Raw genomic sequence first — 25668 nt, 5'->3', positions numbered from 1 at the left:
ATCTTTCATAATTTAGGATTTCGCAAAACCACATAATCGAGTGCGTTTCAAAATACAGTCTATTCTTGCATTTTAGGTCCTTCTTGGCCTATTTAAAAGGTGATTCCCGGCCCATTGGATGAGTAACACTTATGAACGAAATGGTGAAATTTAAAAAAAACAATAAAGAATCTTAAAGTTAAATATCAAAAGACATGAGATATTTCAATGTATTTAAGAAGATTGAGAAATATTTTTAAATATTTTTTATTTAATTATTCATACAATGAAAATTGGAGGGAATGAAAAATATTTAGTAAAAAATATGAGATGTTATAGAAAACTTTTACTATTTTCTTCTTTAAATTTTGGTTTTAATTTCTAATTAAAAATGCAAACTTGTTTTTTATTTTATTCTCTAAAAATATATTTAGTAAAAAATATTACGTCATTTATCAAATATTTAGTAAAAAATATGAGATGTTATAGAAAACTTTTATTATTTTCTTCTAGAAATTTTCATCGAGTCTTTAAATTTCATAAGAATAACTATTTAAATTTTGGTCAAAAATTATTTTAATTAACCATGCAAGCTCAAATTAATTTATAATTAAAAATGCAAACTTGTTTTTTATTTTATTATATCAATAATTATAAATATAATTGTAATAAACAGGTATTAATATATTTTTCAATATTTCTTATTACAATAATTTTTTTAATATTTATTAATTTTGTAAGTTGATCTTATAAAGTGATAATAAGTGAGGAATAAAATATATTTGTTTGGTGGGTGTCATGGATCTTAATGGCGAAGTTCCAAAGTGTCATGTGCAAGGTGATTTTATGGTTTGGCAGGGTTTGGGCAGTGGGGTTGGCCTAAAAAGTTAAGAGGTATGGAATAGAATGAACTTTTAGTTAGTGTTTGATGGGCAGTCTCAATCTTACTTTACATGTCTTGTTCCTTAATTCTAGCTGTAATCCTATTGTCAACAACTAATACACTTTCAAACCTATATAATTTAGTTTGGTTTGGACACAAATTTTGCATGGTGAATGAAGGATACAGATCAAGTAAATTAGCACTTTTATTCGTTTTAATACATCTTCTTGATGACTTGTATACTCAATAAGAAAAGTTTGACTATCTATCTTTATAGAATCATAAATGATATTACTTTTATAAGCTTATCTATTTGTGCAATCAATTTTAGCTTTGGTATTTATATTCAAATCTATTCAAATAAAAATTAAAAATCAATTTAAAAAATTAAAAATAGATTTTAAATTTTAAATTAATTTTTCAAAAACGATATAAATCAAATCTAATTGCACACATATACTTTAATAATTATATATTTTTATTAGTATTATATATTACATCAATTTACTATAAATTGATATTTATTTTATTTTAATAATATTTATTAGTTTTGTTTATCTATTTATTTTTAATATTTTATTTGTTAAAAAAATAACCGATCGTTTTCATTCTGCAATTTTAATTTTTAATATATTGTATATTACTTCAAACATATTATTTTATAGTATTTTAATGATGTTAATTAATATTGATAAAAAAATATTATAATTTGTAATTTAGACATTCAAAATCGATTCAAATTAAATCGTCTAAAATTTGATCGGATATATCAAAAAATATTAATTAGTCATCCATACTCAAATCGAACTACAAATAATTTTATATTTAAATCAAATAAAATTTTCTCAAAACTGAATCTCAAACACATATGACTTTATTGTTTAATCTTTTAAAATTGAATAAGATCATATGTATATCACGATAAAATTCTTTTAAAAAAAATTTAACATTTTGCATTTAATAAATCAAATCTAAAATAAAAATTATCTATTTTAAAACTAAAATAAAAATAAAAAATTCATGATCAGTTAAAGATCCAAAAAAGAAATTGAAAATACAATTTATGTAAAGAGTTCGGGAGTTCAATTCCATTAAACATCATTGTAGGTTTTGTCGGTATCTATTAGTCTAAAAGAAATTTGAATTAGATTCTTAAATGGGTTTAGAAAAATAATAACTATTTTTACTTTTTGTTAACTATTTTGTGGTTATAAGTTAGGGTATCTAATTTAGAGGCATTAAATTTTAATATGTTTTTTTGAAAAAAACTTTGTTTATAGAGATTATATATAATAATATGCATGGCCAGTATACTATATATAGTGTAACAAAATTTGGGCGGTGAATTGAAATGACATAAAAATGCTCTTTCACACTGATGAAGCAATATTAAATGCTCTAGAAATTTCAGCTTAAATGGTTAAGCTGAAAATAGTTAAGAGGTGGGTATAGTACAGTTATATGGCTTAATCAAACGAATCAAAATGAGGAATCTACAAACTTTAATTAATAAACTATATAATTATAATCTAATCATGTAAATGCATGCTAGGAGGAAGATGTTCAAGTATCTTTATGTATGAAAATGACCAAACCTGACAGGGGTTACTTAGCTGGCAAACAGAAGAATCTGATGCGACTGAAAAACAACACAAGACAAATCAGATATGCATGTTGGTTTTGTAATTTTCTTTTCATATTTTCTATTAGGAGAAAAATTTAAAAAGGTTGCATGCATATAATGTATCACATTAAGGAAAAGGATGTGCAACTTGGTGGTGGTGACAAGGAGTTTTATGGCACATAATTACTTCTTTTTAATATGTGGCATTCAATTGCTGACTGAATCTTAAATAGGGGAAAGAAAACAAGGAAGATATATGCTAGTAGGGAAGTTAAGCCATATCTCCGATTAATCCATCACTTGATGTTACTCTATTGGAACTTTGTGTTATTGAGCTCGAGCACAATATTGAGATTTATGACCTCTAAAAGTTTAAGGGTGTGGAGGAGAAACATAGAGGGAAGAAGGAAAAATATGATGAAACCCGTAAAATGGTCTACATCCAAGAGTTTCGTTGCAAGAAAAGAGTTGTAAGGAGGTATAACTCTCGAGTGGTTTCAAGAGAAATGAAAAAAGATAATTTGATATTCAAACATGTAGTAGAGTCTCTTAGAATCAAAAGACTACTATCCAATAACGAAAGACCTTATAGAGTAGGTGAGAAGCTATCGTATGACGCCTATAAACGATGATATGATAGTCCTCAGATCCTATAACTCAATAAATCTAAGGCACTACTACAATTAATGTTTTTTTAGTTAATAAGGTGAGGATATAAACTCCCATTACTTTTTTTTTTTTTGTATTCTTGATTCAAAATATCAATAAAGTAGTAAGTTGACAATCGTTGTCCTCGCAAGGATATGGTTTTTAACGATGTGTCATATTTACTAAGTTTGTCTTCTCTTTAACTTAATTATTGATCACATACAAAATCATGGCTTTCTCTGGGATATCATTGCGCACTTTAGAGTATCACCGCGTCCTACGATATATCATTTCGTCCTTTGAGGTATCATGGCTCCCTTTGCGGTATCATTGTGCCGTCTAAAGTATCATTGTGTCTGCAAGGCTATCATAACACCCTATAGATTACCAATATTTCTAAAGTTCACTGATCCACTGGTGCACACGAATCAAAAACGAGTTTAGAAAAAATATAGTAAATGGGAAGCGACATCTCGAGTCGTATCGCAAGGACTTTTGGCAAAATTAACCAGATAAGAAAACGAAATAGGGAGTTTTTATTCGATTAAGAATAACTGATTATAAAAAGTGATTCTGAAATAAGTGATTATGAAATAAGTTGATCTACTGATTCGGGTTCCTAACTTATCAATGGCTATTATAATTTTAATTCACTAAACGTATTTTAATTCCCATTCGATTACAGTAATAAATAATCAAGCACTAACGATATTGTATGAATTATGTTCATGTTTGCCGAATTAAACATTAGGTTAGAGATAACGCGAATTAACAAATAAGTTGAGTTAAAACGATTAAAATTAGGGAACGTTCATCAATCGAATTTAACAGTTTCTTCCCTATAACAACAATCGAATTAAACAAATAATTATACTCGAATTAAGCAAACAATTAATAGGAAGAATTTGAAAGGAAATCGAAATTCAATTGCATAATTATAATAATCTCAAAGTTTTGGAACCTGAATACAACAGATAAACTCGAGAGTGTTAGTTCTCTATAGGTTCGTACAAAGCGTTTTATTTTTCGTGAAAATTCATAATAGAATTACAGTAACAGCGAAAATCCTTATAAAATAAAAAGAAAATTCGAGCCCTTATGGGATCTGACCCGAAATTACAAAATCCGACCCAAACTAACTATTTTAATTAAGTCTGGAAATTCAACGTATTGTTCGACCCTGCTTCACTCCGGATTAGTTTTCAACTTCAACACAAAACATGTAGCTCTTTCTCCTAGCTTTCTAACGTATATTAGAAAGTGTCAATCTATTTCCCGTAGCTCAAGTTATGGTTTGCACAGTGAACAAGTATCAAATAATTATTAATGCTGAAAATAAAATACGAAATTAAAATAAAGGCAAAAATAAACTTAAATCTAAAAATAAAATAAAATATTAAAATTAATAAAACAAACTAGAGAAATGCTTAAGTACAATAGTAGAAGAATATACATCGAAATGCACTAATCACTCACCAAGACCAATCTTGTCTATATCGTAAATTGGATGGTCAAAACAATGTTATACTTTCTAGGACGCATCAAAAACACAAACATACAAGAGCATATAAGTATGATGAAACTCTAAAGTCAATTACTCAGCGTGGACAAAAAATAAAGTTTCATTAATGTTAAAACTCTAAATGGATTTGATTAAAAGTTATATGATTATAACTAAAACAATTACACAAAACAACATTCCATTTTCTAACCCAATGGGCATGGTTTCCTTGTCGAGGGTGGGTTCGGTCACATCTAGGATGTGTTATACCCCAAAATTCACCCTACCCTTCACAAAGTTCATCTAGGTCACTAACTGTAATCATATGCATGGTCTTATAGATATTTCATTTCATTTGCATAAATTATGGTCCAATACAAGAGGATAGATATCTTGGATTCCAAGCTTTGCGCTTGCACCTAGTGGAAAATGGGGTTTCTCTGCAACTAAAGGTAGCTTAAGCAATCAAACCCTAATCCATTGGTGTATGCCATTGGTGAATAATTTCATTTGCTTTGTAAACTGTCTGACTTTGAGGCATTTGATCAGCATGATCATGCCTTGATCATTATTTTGTTAATCAGGTGGCCATGTGGTTTTATATCTCATCTGAGTCCTGATCTATGACCATTCTTGGTTAGCCGTTTGGTTCTTGGTCAGGTGTTTTCGGTGCATAATTGGATCGATATTTGTTCATTCATTTGGTTGTGGTCCGATCTGATTTACAAGTCGTGTCAGTTGGATTCACCAATCCGTTGCATATGCAGTCATCATTTTGTCATCGTGTTGTTATAATTGTTCAGATTAATTCTAACCTCATATTGATTTCAACTTCAAATTAACTTTTGAAGTTTAAGTTGATTTCGAGGTTAGATTTGATTTTTGAAGAGGAATTTGGTTTTCTAAATCATTTCGCTCTTTCTCAAATTAATTTTAGCAGTTCAAGTTGAGTTGGACGATTCAAATTGATTCTTGAAAAATCGAATTGATTTTGGAAAATTAATCATTTTATTTTTGTTAAGCTCATTCCATATTTTTTTATTGGGCCCATATCAAATCCGTTTTAAGTCAATTTGCCACTAACCAATTCTCTTATCCATTTTTCAATTAATCATTATCCAATTTTCATTATCCATTTTGTTAAATCCGATTTTCATAATTCATTTTGTTAAAACCATTATGCATAACCAATATCACATTCAAAGTCCAAATCAAATAAGCTATTCAAATAAGACTAGTGAGCTGGAAATATACAGGTTCCAAAATGCAGGTGAATAAGCAGTAAACGGCAACGCCAACAACAAGCGAATTTGAAAGCCAAGGCTAAACGAAGGCTGAAATCCAAACTCCAAATAATCCCAATATGCATTCAGTCAATACATCACATTTCTATTCAAATCCAAGAATACACCATCTCATTTCTATCATAACCATGCCATTAACATTCAAGTTTTCCATTTAATTCCAAATTCCCAAACATTTCTATTACAAAACAATCCCAAATTCCATTCAATTTACATAATTCAATTTACATTCTAGAACATAAATCATACACCTAAAATTTTTTAAGAGAACCAAATTCCTCGAGACCTATCCTGCAGCCATCAATATTAACAGCAAGTTGTCATTTTTGCTAACTACACTGGCATTCCAAAACAAGAAAAAGGAGATTGTGGTTGTTACTCACAGTGGTTTTCCGTTTAGTGTTCGAAGTGCTTTTGAAAGGGGTTGTCATCCAAACGTGAAGAGTGAAACCTGTATACACTTTCCTATATTACGAGTTGCGGTTATCATCGATGGAGGGATGATTGGATTGAATTACGAACCGTCCTAGCGAAATCTCACACGACCTTGGCCTTCCCAGTGAGGTTGCTGATGAGAAACCTTCCGCAAACGAACCAACATAGTAATAGGATGGTGTTTTCTTCAGCCATACGGTTTCCATAAAGAAGGCTAGGCGTCGAATTCTCAAGGTGATGACAACAACGGTTTGCTCCAGTTTGGCATTCCTTAATGGCTATGTAGGACAAAGGAAGGTTGAGTTTAACCAACCTGCACAAAAACAGAACAATATTAACTTCACTAAAGACCAAACCCTTCAACCTTATTAAAAACCAACCAAACCTGCAACGGATAAAAAACAAAAATCATTCTACCAAGGCCTTTCACAACCATTATAAACCATGGGTAAAACCCTGTGACAAACCGGCTTCACGACTACTTCTCGCATCAATTCTTCAAACCTACAAAATGAACCACCTACATCATTTGGTTCAAGGTATAACATACAACAGCCAATGGGTCTCGTGCAAGCTAAGCCATAACATACCAACAATATATTAATAGGGCAATAACCATTCATTACCATCCTACCGACGAAATATAGGAGTCCTGCAGCAGCATCTAAAACAGTTCATCACACCAATTCCAACCTCCGACATGAACACAACAGTTAATATTCACAAACCAAACATGATTCCTACTAACCATAACTGATAACTAACCAAAACCGTTTAAAAGATTTCCAAATTGACTCTGACTTTTTCTAACTAACTTCATTTCTGCCAATTATCAAAACACAACCTCTAACAAAATTAGAACTAACTTCTAACAACCTCTTAACTGATTTCACTCCAACCGAACGGAATAGCTGAGTTCCTCCAACTGAATTTTCATCTTCAGAACAAATTCAACCTCTTCAAAACTCAAAAAGAACCTCCTCAAAATAGCCAACTTAACCTCCACAAACTGAATTCAGTTCAGAAATAACAAACTCCAATCTCATATAACTGATATAACCAACTTCTCAAACGCCGCCGAATTTCCAACCAAGGACTGTCAAAGAAAGGCCTAACAGAATTTCTTATAACCAGTTTTCAACAGAATTTCTAATAACTCCTATCAAGCACTGAACCAACTCACCTTCCAAAAATTTCCCTTCTGCAATCAGAACCTGCCTAAAAAAACCTCTAACCCGCTTCCAACCATGAACTAAAAACGGAATTCAGTTCAAATCCTAACAGAATCCCTTATAACCCTCTGATAATGCGAAAATACATCGTATATTTGCCTTGATTTACACTCAAAAATCGTAACACTTTCATTTATATTCTGATTATTCCGCAAGTGTTCGAGTTATTTTTGCAGGTATTTCAATCCCCGTCTTAAATGAGTAAAGTATAAAAAAGGAAGGAAAAGAAGAAGAAAGCAGAAAAACAGGGACACAAAAATTGTGGATGTGACAACCGTCACAAAGCATGTAATGACCGGCACGCCCAGCCTGTGACGACCGTCACAGGCCCATCACGAACATCACGCGGCCAAAATCAGCGCCTTGAAACAGTCAACAGAAGTGAGCCAACATGCCTAAATTCTCGTTCCACAACCACTTTCTCGTGGATTCCTCACTCAACCAAGTCATCCTTGTTTCTCTCAACTGCCATGACCTAATGGCGGATATAGAAAGACAGAAGTTGGAAACCTACGAGGACGCTTAATTTTTCTCTGCAATTTATTTTCTACAGCAATTCTGCTTTCTAGTATTATTTTTCTTCAGCAACATTGTTTCCTCTACCGCAATTTAGTTACCGTTCCGTTTAGAGTTTCCATTTTCCCTTTCCCTTTCCGTTTTTGATTTAGCCAAAGTAGTAGTTTCGTACAGTGAGGAACTACTGCAATTTATTTAATTTAGTTTAAGCAATTATTTCGAAGAGGCAGCATCCTACCGACCGTGGAGGACTGCTCAAGTACTTCAAGATTCGGCGTATTCTATTAATCCAATTTCCAGGTTTTTATTCAATTGTAATTGCTTTATTATTATTGTAATCATGTCTATATTATTGTTGATCTGTTTATGTTCGTCTGTGGTTGCGTTGTTTAACATGTCTGGCTAAACTACCGGTATCAGTATGTAACAATTTAATTAGACAGGATTTAATAATAATCGGTGAAAAATTTCTTGTCTCAAACAATCTTTTTGGATGTGGTTTTTAATTTAAATTTAATTAACTTTGTCACAAGAGTGAGAAGCTATTTAATACGATTTTGCCACGAGAGTGGGAAATTAACTAAGGTGAGAACCGACAATCGCGAGAGCGTGAGGGTCGAACTGGATAGTAAAAACTAGGCATTGATTTTAAAAACAGCGAGAGCACTTTAAAAGCAATTAGAACTTATCTATTTTCAAAAAGTATTTTTAACTTCAAATGGGACAGCGAGAGCGTACATTCTGACTTAAAGGTATAGTCCGAATCAACAATCACGAGAGTGTGAGATAAGACCTTTTAAATAAGTATTTTCTACTGAAAGATATTTGGTACTTAAATTATATACCGATGACTTATCGAGTCCCTGACGATTAATGCGTTGCATACTGATATCCTCTTATTAATATTTTCTTAAAACTCAACTTCCCTTAGATTTAATTTTCTTCAACCAAACTTCTAAAAATCATTCCCTTAGCTAAACATAGTAACGTCAGTAGCATTAGTTTGACCATCGGTCCCTGTGGGTTCGATATCTTTTAAAACTAAAATGACTGGACTGTGCACTTGCAGTCAAGTACCCAATAAACTATATTCTATATACAGTCACGAGACGTATCAAGTTTTTGGCGCCGTTGTCGGAGACCTGATTTAGTCAAATAGTGCGATTCTTTCGTTGCACGGTATAGATTAAGGTAAAAAAAACTAATCTCCTTTCCATTATTTCCCCCGATTGTATGCCAAGTACTCGCTCACAAGGCGATAACTTAGCACCGCCAATCGCTGAATTAGAGTGTTTCTTATATATAAGACGCCGAATACTAGAGTACCAACAAAGGTACAATATTCCCGATATCTTCTCTCCTACTGTTGAACTAGTCGAAAAACCAACCATGGCTGCAGTAGGACCACAGAATCGTCCTCTTAAGTTCTACGCTACTCCGTCCCAACAAGAACCTCACAGCAGCATTGATGCCCCTGCTATCAATCGAAACGATTTCGAGCCGAAACCCTCATTATTACCAGCCATCCAACAACATCAATTTGCTGGAAATCCTACGGACGACCCTAATGAACATTTGACCAAGTTTGTGTAGTACGCAGACACTGTGAAGGCGAATGGTGTATCTCAAGATGCGATAAGACTACGCCTCTTTCCTTTCTCACTAAGAGACAGAGTTTGAGCTTGGTTGCAATCCTTGCCATCCAACTCAGTTACAACATGGGAAGGACTGAAGAACGTTTTCTTATCCCGATATTTTCCGCCGAGCAAAACTGCTATGCTGAGAGCTCAAATCAACGGATTTCAACAAAAAGATGTAGAATCTCTCTACGAAGCGTGGGAGAGATACAAAGACATGATGAGGATATGTCCACATCACGGTCTCGAAGACTGGGTGATCATTCACACATTTTACAATGGGCTTATGTATAACACAAGACTGACAGTAGACGCTGCCGTAGGCAGTGCACTTATGGACAAGCCATACAATGAAGCCTATCAACTCATTAAAAACATGGACCAAAACCATTACCAATAGGGAGGTGAAAGAACTCTAGTAGAAAAGTCCCAAACGAAAAGTGGAATGCACGAAATCAGTAGCCTTGACCATGTACATGTTAAGGTAGATGCCCTTGTTCAAAAGTTAGACAACTTGACCATACCACCCGCAGCCACCGTGGCTGCCGTGACTCCAAACTGTAAGTTATGTGGAACCCCTGAACACACTGCACCAGAATGTCAGATATTAGCAGGAGTCCCAACCGATCAAGTGAATTACGCACAAGGAAATCCTTATTCGAATACCTACAATCCAGGTTGGAAAAACCATCCTAACTTTTCGTATAAGAATAACAACACCTTGTATGCACCTGGCCAAGCACCCGTTGTTCCTCCTGGATATCAAAAGCCAACTAATAATGCTCCTAACATGCCTAGGAAGTCAAACCTTGAACTAATGATGGAAAGCTTCATAGCTACCCAAGCTCAGACAAACAAAGACTTCTTGAACCAAAACATACATACTAGCGAGCAACTTAAACAACTAGCGAGCAAAGTAGACGCCTTAGCCACCCACAACAAAATGCTTGAAACGCAGACTTCACAAGTGGCTCAACAACAAGCATCTACTTCCGTTCCCGCTGGAACATTTCCTGGACAGCCGTAACCTAATCCAAACAGATATGCAAATGCCGTTATACTGAGGAGTGGAAAAGAAATAGACGGACCCATAGATCCAAGACTCCAAAATCCTGCCATGTACCAAAAACCAGATAAAACCACCACTGAGGAGGTAAGTGAACTGAAGGAGAAGGAAGATAATACCTGAGAGGCCGAAGAGAAATAAAAACCTTATGTGCCTCCACCACCTTATAAACCACCCATTCTGTATCCTCAAAGACTCGCAAGTTCTAAAACTGCAGGGCAATTTAGGAAATTTGTTGAACTTCTGAAGCAACTAAACATTACAATTCCCTTTACAGAAGCCATCACACAAATGCCCTCATATGCCAAATTTCTTAAGGAGATCCTATCCAATAAGAAAAAGATCGAGGATAACGAAACAGTTATACTTACTTTTGATTGTAGCGCAATAATCCAAAATAACATGCCTCCCAAACTAAAAGACCTAGGTAGTTTCTCCATACCCTGTATCATTGGAAAATTCGTCATAGACAAAGATCTATGCGACCTAGGAGCCAACATTAGTGTAATGCCCTTAACCATTTGTAAAAGGCTCAATATGGGAGAACTAAGACCAACCAAGATGTCTATTCAATTAGCTGACCCCTCAATCAAATATCTTGTCGGTATACTAGAGAATGTCCCAGTACGTGTAGGACAATTCTACATTCCTACAGACTTCATAATCATGGACATCAAAGAAGATGCCAGTACACCTATTATATTAGGAAGGCCACTCTTAGCTACCTCCGGAGCCATAATAGACGTAAAGAGAGGTAAGCTAACATTCGAAGTTGGAGAGGAAAAGGTTGAATTCATCTTTACACAATTCTTACAAGCGCCAGCTATAGACGATACATGTTATCTACTTGATGTCATAGACGAGTGCGTAAGAGAGATGGAGATGCAAGAAACCACATACTCTGATATAATGAAAATCCAAATCCCTCCAATCTTTGAAGATTATAATTGGCATGAACCATACCAAAATGACAGTCTAAGCGAATGCTTAGCACTTACGCCCAACCACATGCCATGCCCAAAGAAACCAGACTTGGAATTAAAAGCACTACCAAAGAACCTAAGATACGAATTCCTAGACACTGAACTCAAAAGACCAGTAATAGTCAACGCTGACTTGGGACAGATGGAAACTTAAAAGTTACTAGATGTCTTAAGAAAATATCCAACTGCGTTAGGATACAACATCGCCGACCTAAAAGGGATAAGTCCTTCTATCTGTATGCATCATATTATGCTGGAGGAAGATTGTAAAACCTCTAGAGAACATCATAGGAGGATCAACCCAATCTTAAGTACGGTAGTCAAGGATGAAGTAAAGAAGTTACTAGATGCTGGAATCATATACCCGATCTCTGATAGTCAATGGGTTAGCCCCATTCATGTAGTACCCAAGAAAGGGGGTGTTACAGTTGTTAAGAATGAGAAGGGTGAATCTATATCACAAAGAGTTGTGACCGGAAGTAGAATGTGCATCGATTATAGAAAACTAAACAAATCCACTCGGAAGGATTATTTTCCTCTGCTTTTCATTGACCAAATACTTGAACGATTGGGTAAGCATTCCCACTTCTGCTATCTAGACGGCTATTCAGGATTCTTTCAAATTCCAATCCATCCTGACGACCAAAAGAAGACAACCTTCACGTACCCTTATGGTACATTCACTTACCGACGAATTTCATTTGGATTATGCAACGCTCCCGCAACATTCCAAAGATGCATGATGTCGATCTTCGCTGATTTTATAAACGACATTATGGAAGTCTTTATGGACGACTTTTCTGTTTGTGGGAAGAGCTTCGAAGGATGTCTATCAAACCTTGAAATGGTACTTGAAAGATGCATAAAGGTGAATCTCGTTTTGAACTGGGAGAAATGCCATTTCATGGTCCAACAAGGAATCGTGTTAGGTCACGTAGTATCTGATAAAAGAATTGAAGTAGACAAAGCTAAGATTGAAATCATAGAGAATCTTCAACCTCTGAAAACCGTACGAGAAATACGAAGCTTTTTAGGACACGTCGGTTTCTACCGACGTTTCATCAAAGATTTCTCGAAAATTACCAAGCCACTTACGGGTCTATTAACGAAAGACGCTGATTTTATCTTTGATGAAAAATGTTTAACAACGTTCGAGCAATTAAAAACATCTTTAATCACCGCACCTGTCATGCAACCACCTGACTGGAGATTACCTTTCGAAATCATGTGTGATGCGAGTGATTACGTCGTAGGCACAGTACTAGGACAAAGAAAGGATAAGAAACTTCGTGCTATCTACTATGTAAGTAGAACACTAGATCCAACCCAAATAAACTACGCCACCACTGAAAAGGAACTTTTAGCCGTTGTGTTCGCCTTAGACAAATTCCGTTCCTACTTAGTAGGGGCGAAAATCATTATCTATACTTAGTTGTTGGAGTACTTCCACCGGACCTATCTTACCAACAAAATAAGAAATTCTTTCATGATCTAAAACAATACTACTTGGATGAACCTCTTCTTTTCAAAAGAGGTACCGACGGTATTTTCCGTTGATGTGTTCCTGAGGATGAAATAGATGACATAATCTCTCATTGCCATTCTGCTCCCTATGGTGGGCACGCAAGTACTTCAAAAACCTGTACTAAGATCTTATAATCGGGCCTCTTTTGGCCTACTCTATGGAAAGATATCCATAATGCGGTTATAAATTGTGACCGGTGCCAACACACTGCTAACGTCTCAAGACGCGATGAAATGCCACAAACAGGAATCTTAGAAGTGGAAGTCTTCGATGTGTGGGGGATTGACTTCATGGGACCATTCCCATCTTCTTTTGGTAATAAGTACATACTCGTTGTTGTCGATTATGTTTCAAAATGGATCGAGGACGTAGCTTTTCCGATAAATGACACATGAGTAGTGATTAAGGATTTCAAGAACATCATCTTTCCTAGATTCGGTGTGCCAAAACTAGTCGTTAGTGACGGTGGCTCCCATTTCATATCAAATATCTTTGGAAAACTTCTTCTGAAGTATGGAGTCAAACACCGTGTAGCAACACCCTCACCCACAAACCAGTGGGCAAGTCTAAGTTTCGAATCGAGAGATCAAACAGATTCTAAAAAAGACTGTCGGAATATCCAGAAAAGACTGGTCATCTAAACTAAACGAAGCTCTGTGGGCCTACAGGACAACTTACAAAACCCCAATAGGGACCACACCCTTTAAATTAGTATACGGTAAATCATGTCATCTCCCTATGGAATTAGAACACAAAGTTTATTGGGCAATTAAGACCCCAAATATAAATTATACTTCCGTAGGTGAGAAACGAATTTTGGACATTCACGAATTGGAAGAACTTCAACTAGACGCCTATGAGAATGCCAGGATATATAAAGAGCGAACCAAAAAATGGCACGACAAACGTATATCTAGGAAAGAGTTTAATGTCGGCGATATAGTACTACTATTTAATTCGAGACTTAAGCTTTTTCCGGGAAAACTTAAATCTAGGTGGTCAGGCCCTTTCGAAATCACAAAAGTCCTTAAAAGCAGTGCGATAGAAATCAAAGGTCGGAATAGTGAACCATTTATGGTAAACGGGAAACGATTGAAACATTACCATAATATTGACAACAGAGATTATTCTAACAGTCTAAACTTATAGAGCTTCTTGCTCAACCCCAAAACTAGTACATCACAACGTTACTATCGAACTTACGACGTTAAACAAAGTGCTTAGTGGGAGACAACCCGCCTTTTCTTTTACTTGTTATCTTTTTTATTAAGTATTTTCCTTCTTTGACTCTCATCTGTATTTTTGCTCCCTTTCCTTGATTCTGTGCAGTAATACTTGTTGCTTCTAGTTACTAACTTAGAAACATTGGATACTGATTAACAGGCGAATTTATAACTAGTTAGTCACTAACTTTCATCATGCAACCAGTAGACACAGTTTTCAGAGGCAGAGTTCAGAGAAGGCGCTATGATTATTTAGCTCAAAAGGATATGGCTTTATCCATATATTATGATGGACCTACCATGGATAGGTTAGGTATCCAAGACATCATCTTGTTTATGTTTAACCAGCTAGGATGGGAGAATGCTGCTATTAAGAGAAGGTTTGTCACTTACCGTGAACTCACCCTAGAATTCCTTAGCTCCCTAGTTTACAACCCCGAGCATGGTTACGGACTCAACAAAGGGTTGATTTCCTTTAGGATGTTTAGTATGGACTTCACTTATAATCGTAGAGACCTTGCTGACCTCCTAGGATTTCCTAGTGGCCCATTTGTTTTCACTACCCGCCAGGGGGAATTAATCGATGACATCGACCTAGATTACTTTTGGGGTAGTTTAACTGGAGACTGCCACCCTAACCCAAACGAGATGCACTCCCAAATGATCCACAACCCTGCTATCCACTACTTCCATAAAATACTAGCCCACACCCTGTTTAGAAAGGAAGCTAACAACACCATAGTGTCACGAGATGAACTTTTCATCTTACTCTGTGTCGACCAAGGTCGACATGTCAATGTTGTGACATTTATGATGGAGAGATTCATTCACCTTGCAAAGAATAATCGCACCTCAATCATAATAGGCGGCCTAGTAACCATGATAGCTGATGCCATTGGACTTAGACGCCCACTTTACGAGCATGTAACGTTTGGACACATCCGACCCATGGACATTGAATTTTGATTTGACCGTAGAATCATAGGAAACCTTGGGTCGGATACTTTTGATTACCTAATTAATAACGAAGTTGTCCAACTGTTTACCCTACCTAACCTGAGAGAACAAGTGTTCATAACCAAAATAACTGGATTTATGATTTAAATGAACACCCAATTGAGCCACCTTCACCTCCTGAGACACCGCCTATATATGAGTATTTAGATGACCATATCCCTGTTGATGAATCTGACCCTGAAACCCCTCCAAACTACTATAACATAGATGAACCGGGACTTCCATCCTATGTAGAAAATCTTGCCATACTCCTTACCCGTCTGGATGATTTCCATACTGACATTACCTCTGTGAAAGAAGAAATAAAGAGCATGCGCCTCGATGTCTTAGGCCTAATGGATGTCGCCGTCGAACAGTTTTATCACTTGAACCAGGCTGTAGCTGCATTGGGACAGAATCGTGGCTGATTTCATTGACCGCTGACCTCTCCTACTCATATTAAGCAATGAAGACACTGCTATGTTTTGGTGTGGGGAAGGAGCATTTTTATTACTTTTATTTATTGCTCTTATTTAACATTTTTATCGTTATTATTTCTTTTAATATTACATTTAAATTTAATCTTTTAATTTTAATTTAAATAGCATTGCTATTTATTTATGCTTCTACAATAAATTCAATTTTCCAGTCATTTTATTATACTGCTGTTGCATTTACTTTAAAAATTTGTGAACGTGCATGTGACGACCGTCACATGTAGTGTGACGCCCACCACACAGGCGTGACGCCCGTCATGGATGCACCACGCCCGTCACACATCATGCAGATGACCGTTACACATAGATGACCGTTACACAACCATTATCTGTGACGACCGTAACCCCCCTGTGACGACCGTCACGGATTCAGAGGGCAAACCTATAAAAACAGACGCACTTCCTCTCTTCTTCCTCATCAAATCATCCTACTTTCCCACTCACACCACTCTTTTCTCCATTAACCATTTATTTACATCCTTTTAAGCGAGAAACGTGTGAGTACCTTTTAACTCACGAAATCCATATCTTCCACCAACACCTATATTTTCATAAACCACACTAATGGCCCGTCAAGAGAGAGCTGCTCCTGACCTCTCAACTATCGTATTCATAAATGGAGAAGTCGGCGAGCGACAGAGAGACAACTACCTCAAATTCTATCAACATTTAGTCCAAGCTACGAGGTATGTTGATAACGAATGTCTGACGGAGCTGGGACTTTCAGATGGTGTGGGTTGGATGCTGACCAACTCCAGCTTTGCACCACACCGCAACCAACTTACGAGACACAAACCTTGGAATTCCTGAGTTCTTTCTCCTACATTACCCCTCATGGTGCAACTCAGTTCACCACCGGAGTCGCCACATTCAGAATGTTTGGTACCAAGTATTCCCTGAACCAAACTCAAATAGCGCAAATGCTTGGCTTCCGACATGGAGAGGGAGTTCACTGTTGTATCCTTGACAGATGGTCAGAAATAACATTTGGAGTGTGGCATAGCCTTACCAATATAAACGCCACAAGCTGGGATACGCTCAACGCAACTTACATCCACAACCCAGCTATAAGATATTTCCACCGAGTCCTAGGGCACACGGTTTTCGGAAGAGTCAACAATCACAAGGTAAACTCTAAGGAACTCTTCTTTCTTCACTGTGTGTTCACCCTGATCGCGTTCAATGCCACCCTATTCCTATTGTCCAACATACAGGCTGCATGCATGAGAGGCAGCCAAACGTTCTGTTTTGGAGGAATCATCACCTCCATAGCACTAGGCATGAATCTAGGGGATAGGCTTGCCGACTTGCTAGTCTTGCCAACCGAGTCCCTCGACATCGACTATCGCCATTCTTCACACCTCATCAAGGCCAGAGATGACGGGAAGTATCATCATGTGGTTACAAACAAGATAGTTTGAAGTGATAACATGAAATTATATCACATTTTAAGACTTAATTTAATTAGATTATATTATCATTTACTTTAATTTATCCCATTTTATCAGATATTATGCAGTATTTCTTTTCTATTTACATCAGGTACCCATTTTGAAGCAAAAGTGAAAAAGGGAAGAAAAGGAGGTGTAAAAAGCAATAAAAAGGAAACAAATAACCAAGACCAAGCCCAGCCCAAAAGAAAGCGCACGTTGCCCCTGTGACGGGCGTCACAAGGGTTGTGACGAGCGTCACGCGAAGTAGCCTTGTGACGGACGTCACACATGGTGTGACGAGCGTCACACCAGTCCACTAGCTTTTTGGCGCAAGTTACGCTCTCAGAAGAATGGAAGTAACGTTGAGGACTTCGTGTCCTATTCCCAAGCCGTGTATTTAGCCATGCTGAAGACTCGTAGGGAACGGAATGCAGTTACCAAGGCTATTATAAATAGCCATCTCCTCTCTTTGCCGTAGGGAGAGTTTTGGCACGCTCAGTTTTGCGGAAGCTCTGCCAAATTTTCCTTTCACGCCTTTGCTTATTTTTCTTCCTTTCCAGCATTGTTCATTTTATTTATTTCTTTTGCAAGCTTTACTTTCTCTTTTCCCTTGCAATTTATCTTTCCCGTTTTTAGCTTTTAGATATTTTTCGCGTAATAGTTTCTACACCGGAAACTACTGTGCAACTTTATACCGGATTTAACCTTACGTTATATTCGAGTTTTATTTCCTTGATTTATTTTACTGCTTAATTGAAGAATCGAAGAACAAATCCTACCGGCTTGTGGTGGAGTGTTCAAGACCATTGTATTACGCATTCAGGTTCTTTAATTGTTATTTAATTTTTAATGTTTTATTCTATTGTTTATTCATATTGCCTGCCTGGAATGAGTCTGTTTATGCATGATATAAATTCTTGTTTATTTAGCATGTCTGGCTAATTTGCCTAGGTATCGGTATGTAAAGTAAGCAGAATAAGGGATCGAGACTGAGTCGGTCTATCTAAACTTAAAATCAAAATCAATCTTTTTATGGTCTCAACTTACAGGTTTAATAACAAGATTTTTTACAAAAGTAAAAGACATAAAGAAGTTAAAATCAATAGAGCGAGAGTTTGAGATTTTAACTGGACAGTGTAAGTTAGGCATTAATTCTAGATCAGGGCGAGAGCAAGTTTTAGAGTTAATTAAATTCTGACCTTTTCCAAAAGTATTTTTAAAGATTGAATGTGAGGACGAGAGTTAAGCATTTGGATTTAATTATATAACCTAAGTCAACAGAGCGAGAGTTTGAGATAAGGGTGTTTAAAACGGTCAGTATTTTCTTAAAAAGAGTTTCTGCAACTTTATTGTTTTCAAAATATGGTTTTTGACTTAATTATAAGTGACAGCAACATTAATATAAAATCATGGTTTATTCAACAGAGCGAGAGTTTGAGATAGAACCTTTAACCAATAAAGTTAACCGAAACGATTCATTTTAAAACCAAGAAACCGACAAGGACTTGATTCCCTAGTTTTGACGAACTACATACCGATATCCGTTTTATTAATATTTAATCTAGACATTAGTTTAGCTCTTAGTTTTTCCCCAAACAATCAAACATCTTCACCTTAGATTTACGTAGTAACTTTAGATAACGGTATATCGATTCATAAGTCCCTGTGGGATCGATATCTTTTAAAACTACGCGATAGAACTGTGCACTTGCAGTTTGTATCCCATTCTCGACTCACCCAGTCGAGCGATCAAGTTTTTGGCGCCGTTGCCGGGGACTTTCATTCAATCGATATCGTAACTCTTCCGTTACGCTGTAGAGACTAAGGTTTCTTTTTCTTCTATTTTCTTTCTTTCGTTGATTTGTATGCCACGCACTCGCTCTCAAGGCGAACCGCTCTATTTACGAATCAACGACATCGAACTATATCTCCGAGTCTTACGATGAATTCGGGAATATCGTGCTGAAAACAATCTCCCTCCTATAGACCTTCCTGATCTCAAAGATTTTCCTTCTTTAACCGAGATGGCAGAACCAGCTCGTGCTCTTAGAGATTACGCCGCTCCATCGCAAGATGAACCGCATTCAAGTATTGCTCCGCCCGCAATCGAAGCAAACAACTTTGAACTTAAACCTTCGTTGTTGCAGGATGTGCAACAGAACCAATTCTCTGGAAATCTTACCGAAGATCCAAACCTTCATTTATCCGTATTTGTCCAATACGCTGATACTGTTAAAGCTAATGGTGTCACTTCAGAGGCAATTCGACTTCGTCTTTTTCCTTTCTCATTAAGAGATAGCGCTAGAAGATTGCTTCAATCTTTTCCTTCCAACTCAGTCACCACATGGAACGAGTTGAAGAAAGTTTTTCTTGCCCGATATTTTCCACCAAGCAAAACAGCTATGTTAAGAGCCCAGATAAACGGATTTAAACAGAAAGACAACGAGTCTCTTTTCGAAGCATGGGAAAGATACAAAGACATGATGAGACTTTGCCCACACCATGGTTTGGAAGACTGGTTAGTAATTCACACATTTTATAATGGTCTCTTATACAACACAAGGTTAACAATAGACGCCGCTGCAGGTGGTGCACTAATGAACAAACCTTATGCTGATGCTTACCAGCTTATCGAGAGCATGGCCCAAAACCACTATCAGTGGGGAACCGAACGAACAACAGTGGAAAAACCTCAACCGAAAACTGGCATGTACGAGATAAGTAACCTTGATCACGTCAATGCAAAAGTGGATGCTTTAATCCAAAAGATTGAAAGTTTAAACGTATCACCTCCAGCAGTCGTGGTTGCTATAACTCAGAATTGCGAGGTCTGTGGAATCCAAGGCCACACTCCTGCGGAATGTCAACTCTTGACTGGAATCCAAACAGAGCAAGTAAACTATGCTCAAGGAAGCCCCTATTCGAATACCTATAATCCAAATTGGAAGAACCATCCAAACTTCTCATATAAGAGTAATAATGCTTTATACGCACCTGGACAGTCTCCAAATCAAGCCCCATCTATACCTCCAGGATATCAGAAACCGAATCCTAACAATAATACCCCTAGAAAATCCAACTTGGAAATCATGATGGAAAACTTTATAGCTTCCCAACAACAAACCAATAAAGATTTCTTAAACCAGAACATACACACTGGCGAACAACTTAAACAACTAGCAAGCAAAGTAGATGCCTTGGCTACCCATAACAAAATGCTGGAAACGCAAATATCTCAAGTAGCTCAACAACAAGCACCTACCGCTGCACCAACTGGTACATTCCCTGGACAGCCCCAACCCAATCCGAGAAGCCAAGCTCATGCAATTATATTGAGAAGTGGAACGGAAGTGGAAGGACCGTCTGACCCAAGGATAGAAAACCAAAACCCTGAGAAATCCACTGAGGAAAGTGAACCTAAGGAAAAGGAAGAGAGTAATAAGGAAACCCTAGAAAAGAAGGAACCTTATGTACCTCCACCACCTTACAAACCACCTATACCTTACCCTCAAAGGCTTGTTAAAACCAAAGATGTAGGCCAATTTAGAAAATTTGTTGATCTCCTTAAACAATTAAACGTTACAATTCCGTTTACCGAAGCTATTACGCAGATGCCCTCATATGCTAAATTCTTAAAAGAAATTCTTTCTAATAAGAGGAAACTTGAGGATAGCGAAACCGTTACACTCCCTGCCGAATGTAGCGCTATAATCCAAAACATGCCCCCTAAACTCAAGGATCCGGGTAGCTTCTCTATACCCTGTCACATAGGAAAATTTGTCATCGACAAAGCCTTATGCGATTTAGGAGCCGGAATTAGCGTTATGCCCTTGTCCATATGTAAGAAACTGGAGATGGGAGAATTAAGACCGACCAAAATGTCTGTGCAATTAGCAGATCGTTCCATCAAATATCCTGTAGGAATCCTTGAAAACGTTCCCGTACGCATAGGTCAGTTTTACATTCCCACTGACTTCACAATTATGGACATTAGAGAAGATGATACGACACCTATTATACTAGGAAGACCATTCTTAGCAACTGCCGGTGCAATCATAGACGTAAAACGAGGACGACTCACCTTCGAAGTAGGTGAAGAAAAAATTGAATTCATTCTTTCCCAATTCTTGAAAGCACCTGCAATAGAAGATACATGTTACTTCATGGATATCATCGATGAATGCATAAAAGAAGCAGAGTCAGGAGAAGACATATCATCAGACTATCTTTTAGAGGACAAATCTAAACAATGCCTAGCAATAACACCAGATCCTACGCAGTGTCTTAACAAACCAACCCCTGATTTGAAAACACTTCCCAAAAATCTGAGATATGAATTCCTAGACTTAGAACTTGAACGACCTGTGATAGTTAATGCAGATCTAGGAAGACTCGAAACAGAAAAACTCCTACATATCTTAAGAAAATATCCAACTGCACTAGGATACCACATCACCGATCTTAAAGGAATAAGCCCTTCTATTTGTATGCACCGCATCATGTTAGAAGAAGACTGTAAAACCTCTAGGGAACACCAGAGAAGACTAAATCCGATCCTAAGTGAGGTAGTAAAGAAAGAAATAACCAAGTTATTAGAAGCAGGTATTATATATCCTATATCTGATAGCAAATGGGTTAGTCCTGTACACGTTGTACCCAAGAAAGGAGGCATAACCGTTATTGAAAACGAAAAAGGAGAAACTATAACTAAACGAATCGAATCGGGATGGAGAATGTGCATTGATTATAGGAAACTAAACAAAGCAACCCGAAAAGATCATTTCCCTTTACCATTCATTGACCAAATGTTAGAACGATTAGCTAAACATTCACATTTCTGTTATTTAGACGGTTATTCAGGCTTCTTTCAAATACCAATTCACCCTGATGACCAAGAAAAGACAACATTCACATGCCCTTTTGGTACCTTCGCGTATAGACGAATGCCGTTTGGTCTGTGTAATGCCCCTGCAACTTTTCAAAGATGCATGATGGCAATATTCGCCGACTTTCTCGAAAACATCATGGAAGTATTCATGGATGACTTTTCTGTATACGGACAAAGTTTCGAAGAATGCCTTGAAAACCTGGAAAGAGTTCTGGAGCGATGTGTAAAAGTAAACTTAGTACTTAATTGGGAAAAGTGCCACTTTATGGTACAAGAAGGAATTGTTTTAGGACACATCATCTCGAACAGAGGAATTGAAGTAGACAAAGCCAAAATAGAGGTAATCGAAAATCTTCAACCCCCAAGAACCGTGAGAGAAGTACGAAGCTTTTTAGGACACGCCGGTTTTTACCGACGATTCATCAAAGACTTCTCTAAGATAACTAAACCCTTAACCGGACTGTTGATGAAAGATGCTGAATTCATATTCGACGATAACTGTTTAAAAGCATTTCAAACTCTTAAACAAGCATTGATCTCCGCACCCATTATGCAGACACCAGACTGGAATGAACCATTCGAAATAATGTGCGATGTCAGTGATTATGCTGTAGGTGTTGTTTTAGGACAAAGAAAGGATAAAAAGCTTCACGTTATATATTACGCTAGCAGAACCCTGGATGAAGCGCAGATGAATTATGCCACAACCGAGAAAGAACTCCTAGCAGTGGTATTTGCGCTAGATAAATTTCGTTCTTACTTGGTAGGAGCCAAAATAATAGTTTACACTGATCACGCTGCTATCAGGTACCTTTTAACAAAAAAGGATGCTAAACCTAGACTCCTAAGATGGATCCTGTTACTACAAGAATTCGACTTAGAAATCAAGGACAAGAAAGGAACTGAAAACGTAGTAGCAGACCACCTCTCTAGACTTGAGAACCTTGAACCAGAAAGAACATCCATTAATGATGATTTCTCGTATGATAAACTCATAGCTACTTTGGAAGAGAACAACTCCGACATGTAAGTAGAAACCACCGTAGCTATATCTGTCATACCATGGTACGCTGATCTAGTCAATTATTTAGCTGCCGGAATAGTTCCACCTACTTTATCTTACCAGCAGAAGAAACGATTCTTCCACGACATAAAACACTATTACTGGGATGATCCCTTACTTTTCAAAAGAGGCCCCGATGGTATTTTCCGTCGATGTATACCCGAAGAAGAGGTAGAAAATATAATCCAACACTGTCACTCTGCGCCTTATGGTGGTCACACAAGTACATCCAAGACCTGCTCTAAAATCCTACAAGCTGGCTTTTAGTGGCCAACTATATGGAAGGACGTACATGCGGCTATTAAGGAGTGTGACAGATGTCAACGCACGGGAAACATATCTAGACGTGACGAGATGCCACAAAAAGGTATTTTGGAAGTAGAGATTTTTGACGTGTGGGGGATAGACTTCATGGGACCCTTTCCATCCTCTTTCGGTAACAAATACATACTCGTGGCAGTTGACTACGTATCAAAATGGATCGAAGCTATAGCTTCTCCAACAAATGACACCCGAGTAGTAACTAGACTCTTTAAAAATATAATATTTCCGAGATTTGGCATCCCAAGAATAGTAGTCAGTGATGGTGGATCACACTTTATATCCAAGGTACTCGAAAAACTACTACTTAAATATGGAGTGAGACATAGGATAGCAACACCTTACCACCCTCAAACCAGTGGACAAGTGGAAGTATCTAACAGAGAAATCAAGCAAATACTAGAAAAAACGGTCGCCACTTCAAGGAAAGATTGGTCATTGAAATTACCAGAAGCTTTATGGGCATACCGAACTGCTTATAAAACTCCCATAGGGACGACCCCATTTAAGCTCATTTATGGAAAATCCTGTCACCTCCCGGTAGAATTAGAACATAAAGCCTATTGGGCTATTAGAAATTTAAATTTGAATTATAAAGCCGCCGGTGAAAAGAGAATCCTTGACATAAACGAATTAGAGGAACTCAGAAGAGACGCCTATGAAAATGCCAAAATCTATAAAGAAAGAACAAAACAATGGCATGACAAGCGTATATCAAGGAAAGTCTTCAAGCAAGGCGACGCAGTACTTTTATTTAACTCTAGACTAAAGTTATTCCCGGGAAAACTACGATCCAGATGGTCAGGACCTTTTCATATCACTAAAATCTTTCCCAGTGGAGCGGTAGAAATAAAAGGACAATCTACAGAACCGTTCACCGTAAACGGGCAACGTCTGAAACATTATCACTATGCGGAAACCAACGAGGATTCGCAAATTCTACACTTAGACGAAACGCCCCCAGGACTCATAGACTATATTTAACAGTTTCTTTGTCGAGCTTGCGACATTTAAACAAAGCGCTTAGTGGGAGACAACCCACAAATTAATCTGTTATTTTATTATTCTATTATTATTATCATTTCTCTATTTTTCTCTTAATTATTCTTTTAATTTCTATTTAGTATTCATTATTGATTTATTCAAAAAAAAAACAAAAAAAACAAAAAAACAAAAATATATCTATATATAATAATAATAATTCTTTTCTTCTTTCGGCATTTGGCCAAATCCTGACTTAAACTCATGTTTCTTTCCTCTAGTTAACACTAACCAGATGGGACATTTTGATCGTATGGGTATCAAGTTCAGAGGAATGGCTCAGAAACGAAAGTTTGAAGAACTAGCCGCTAGAGAGATGCTACCTAGTTTATATGCTGATGATTGGGCTATGACTGCCCTTGGACTGAGACAGAGTGTCCTGTTTTTGCTGAATCAGATAGGATGGGAGACCTCCCCTATCCTGAGACATTTCACCACCTACCGGAGACTCACATTAGAATTCCTTAGTTCATTAATCTATCTACCTAGCCATGGAAAAGGAATTAGCAGAGGTTTTATCCAGTTCAGAATGTTCAATATGGAATACCAATTTAATATTAGAGACTTCACCAACCTTTTGGGTTTTCCTACCTCCTTTGATACATTCACTGTAAGCCAGGAAGAACTTTTTGAATATAGAGAGCTTGAACACTTTTGGGGTAAGCTGACTGGAAATGATGAGCCCGAAGAACATGAGTTTCTCTCTGGAAACATACATAACCCGGCTTTTCGCTACTTCCATAAGATCCTGACCCACACTTTATTTGGGAAGAAGCCAAATAGTACTTCAGTTTCACGTGATGAACTCTTCATCATATTTTGTGCTTCCCAGAACCGTCCAGTAAACGGTGCTACTTTTATGTTAGCTAATTT

The 25668-nt window shown here is 36.9% G+C and overlaps 1 long non-coding RNA gene, 1 other non-coding gene and 1 pseudogene across 3 annotated transcripts; all 3 read right to left on the bottom strand.

The window, feature by feature from the left end:
• Positions 1 to 5988: 5988 nt before the first annotated feature.
• On the bottom strand, positions 5989 to 8234 carry LOC127075098 (uncharacterized). Of its 2 annotated transcripts, XR_007786207.1 has the most exons (3): positions 7001 to 8234; positions 6323 to 6878; positions 5989 to 6230 (listed from the first exon to the last, which is right to left on the bottom strand). It is a non-coding gene; the product is annotated as an uncharacterized LOC127075098 (long non-coding RNA). The 2 variants fall into 2 exon arrangements; XR_007786206.1 differs by lacking the exon at positions 7001 to 8234 and having other exon boundaries at positions 6323 to 6954.
• A 1664-nt stretch (positions 8235 to 9898) lies between these two features.
• On the bottom strand, positions 9899 to 10005 carry LOC127077689 (small nucleolar RNA R71). Its single transcript, XR_007787473.1, has one exon. It is a non-coding gene; the product is annotated as a small nucleolar RNA R71 (small nucleolar RNA).
• Positions 10006 to 19891: 9886 nt separating this feature from the next.
• LOC127077232 (uncharacterized) lies at positions 19892 to 19991 on the bottom strand (annotated as a pseudogene).
• Positions 19992 to 25668: the final 5677 nt, after the last annotated feature.

Source organism: Lathyrus oleraceus, chromosome 4 (genome assembly GCF_024323335.1).
Source record: "Lathyrus oleraceus cultivar Zhongwan6 chromosome 4, CAAS_Psat_ZW6_1.0, whole genome shotgun sequence".
In the NCBI taxonomy this organism is placed as follows: Eukaryota; Viridiplantae; Streptophyta; class Magnoliopsida; order Fabales; family Fabaceae; genus Lathyrus; species Lathyrus oleraceus.
This window is presented reverse-complemented; position numbering and strand designations above follow the sequence as displayed.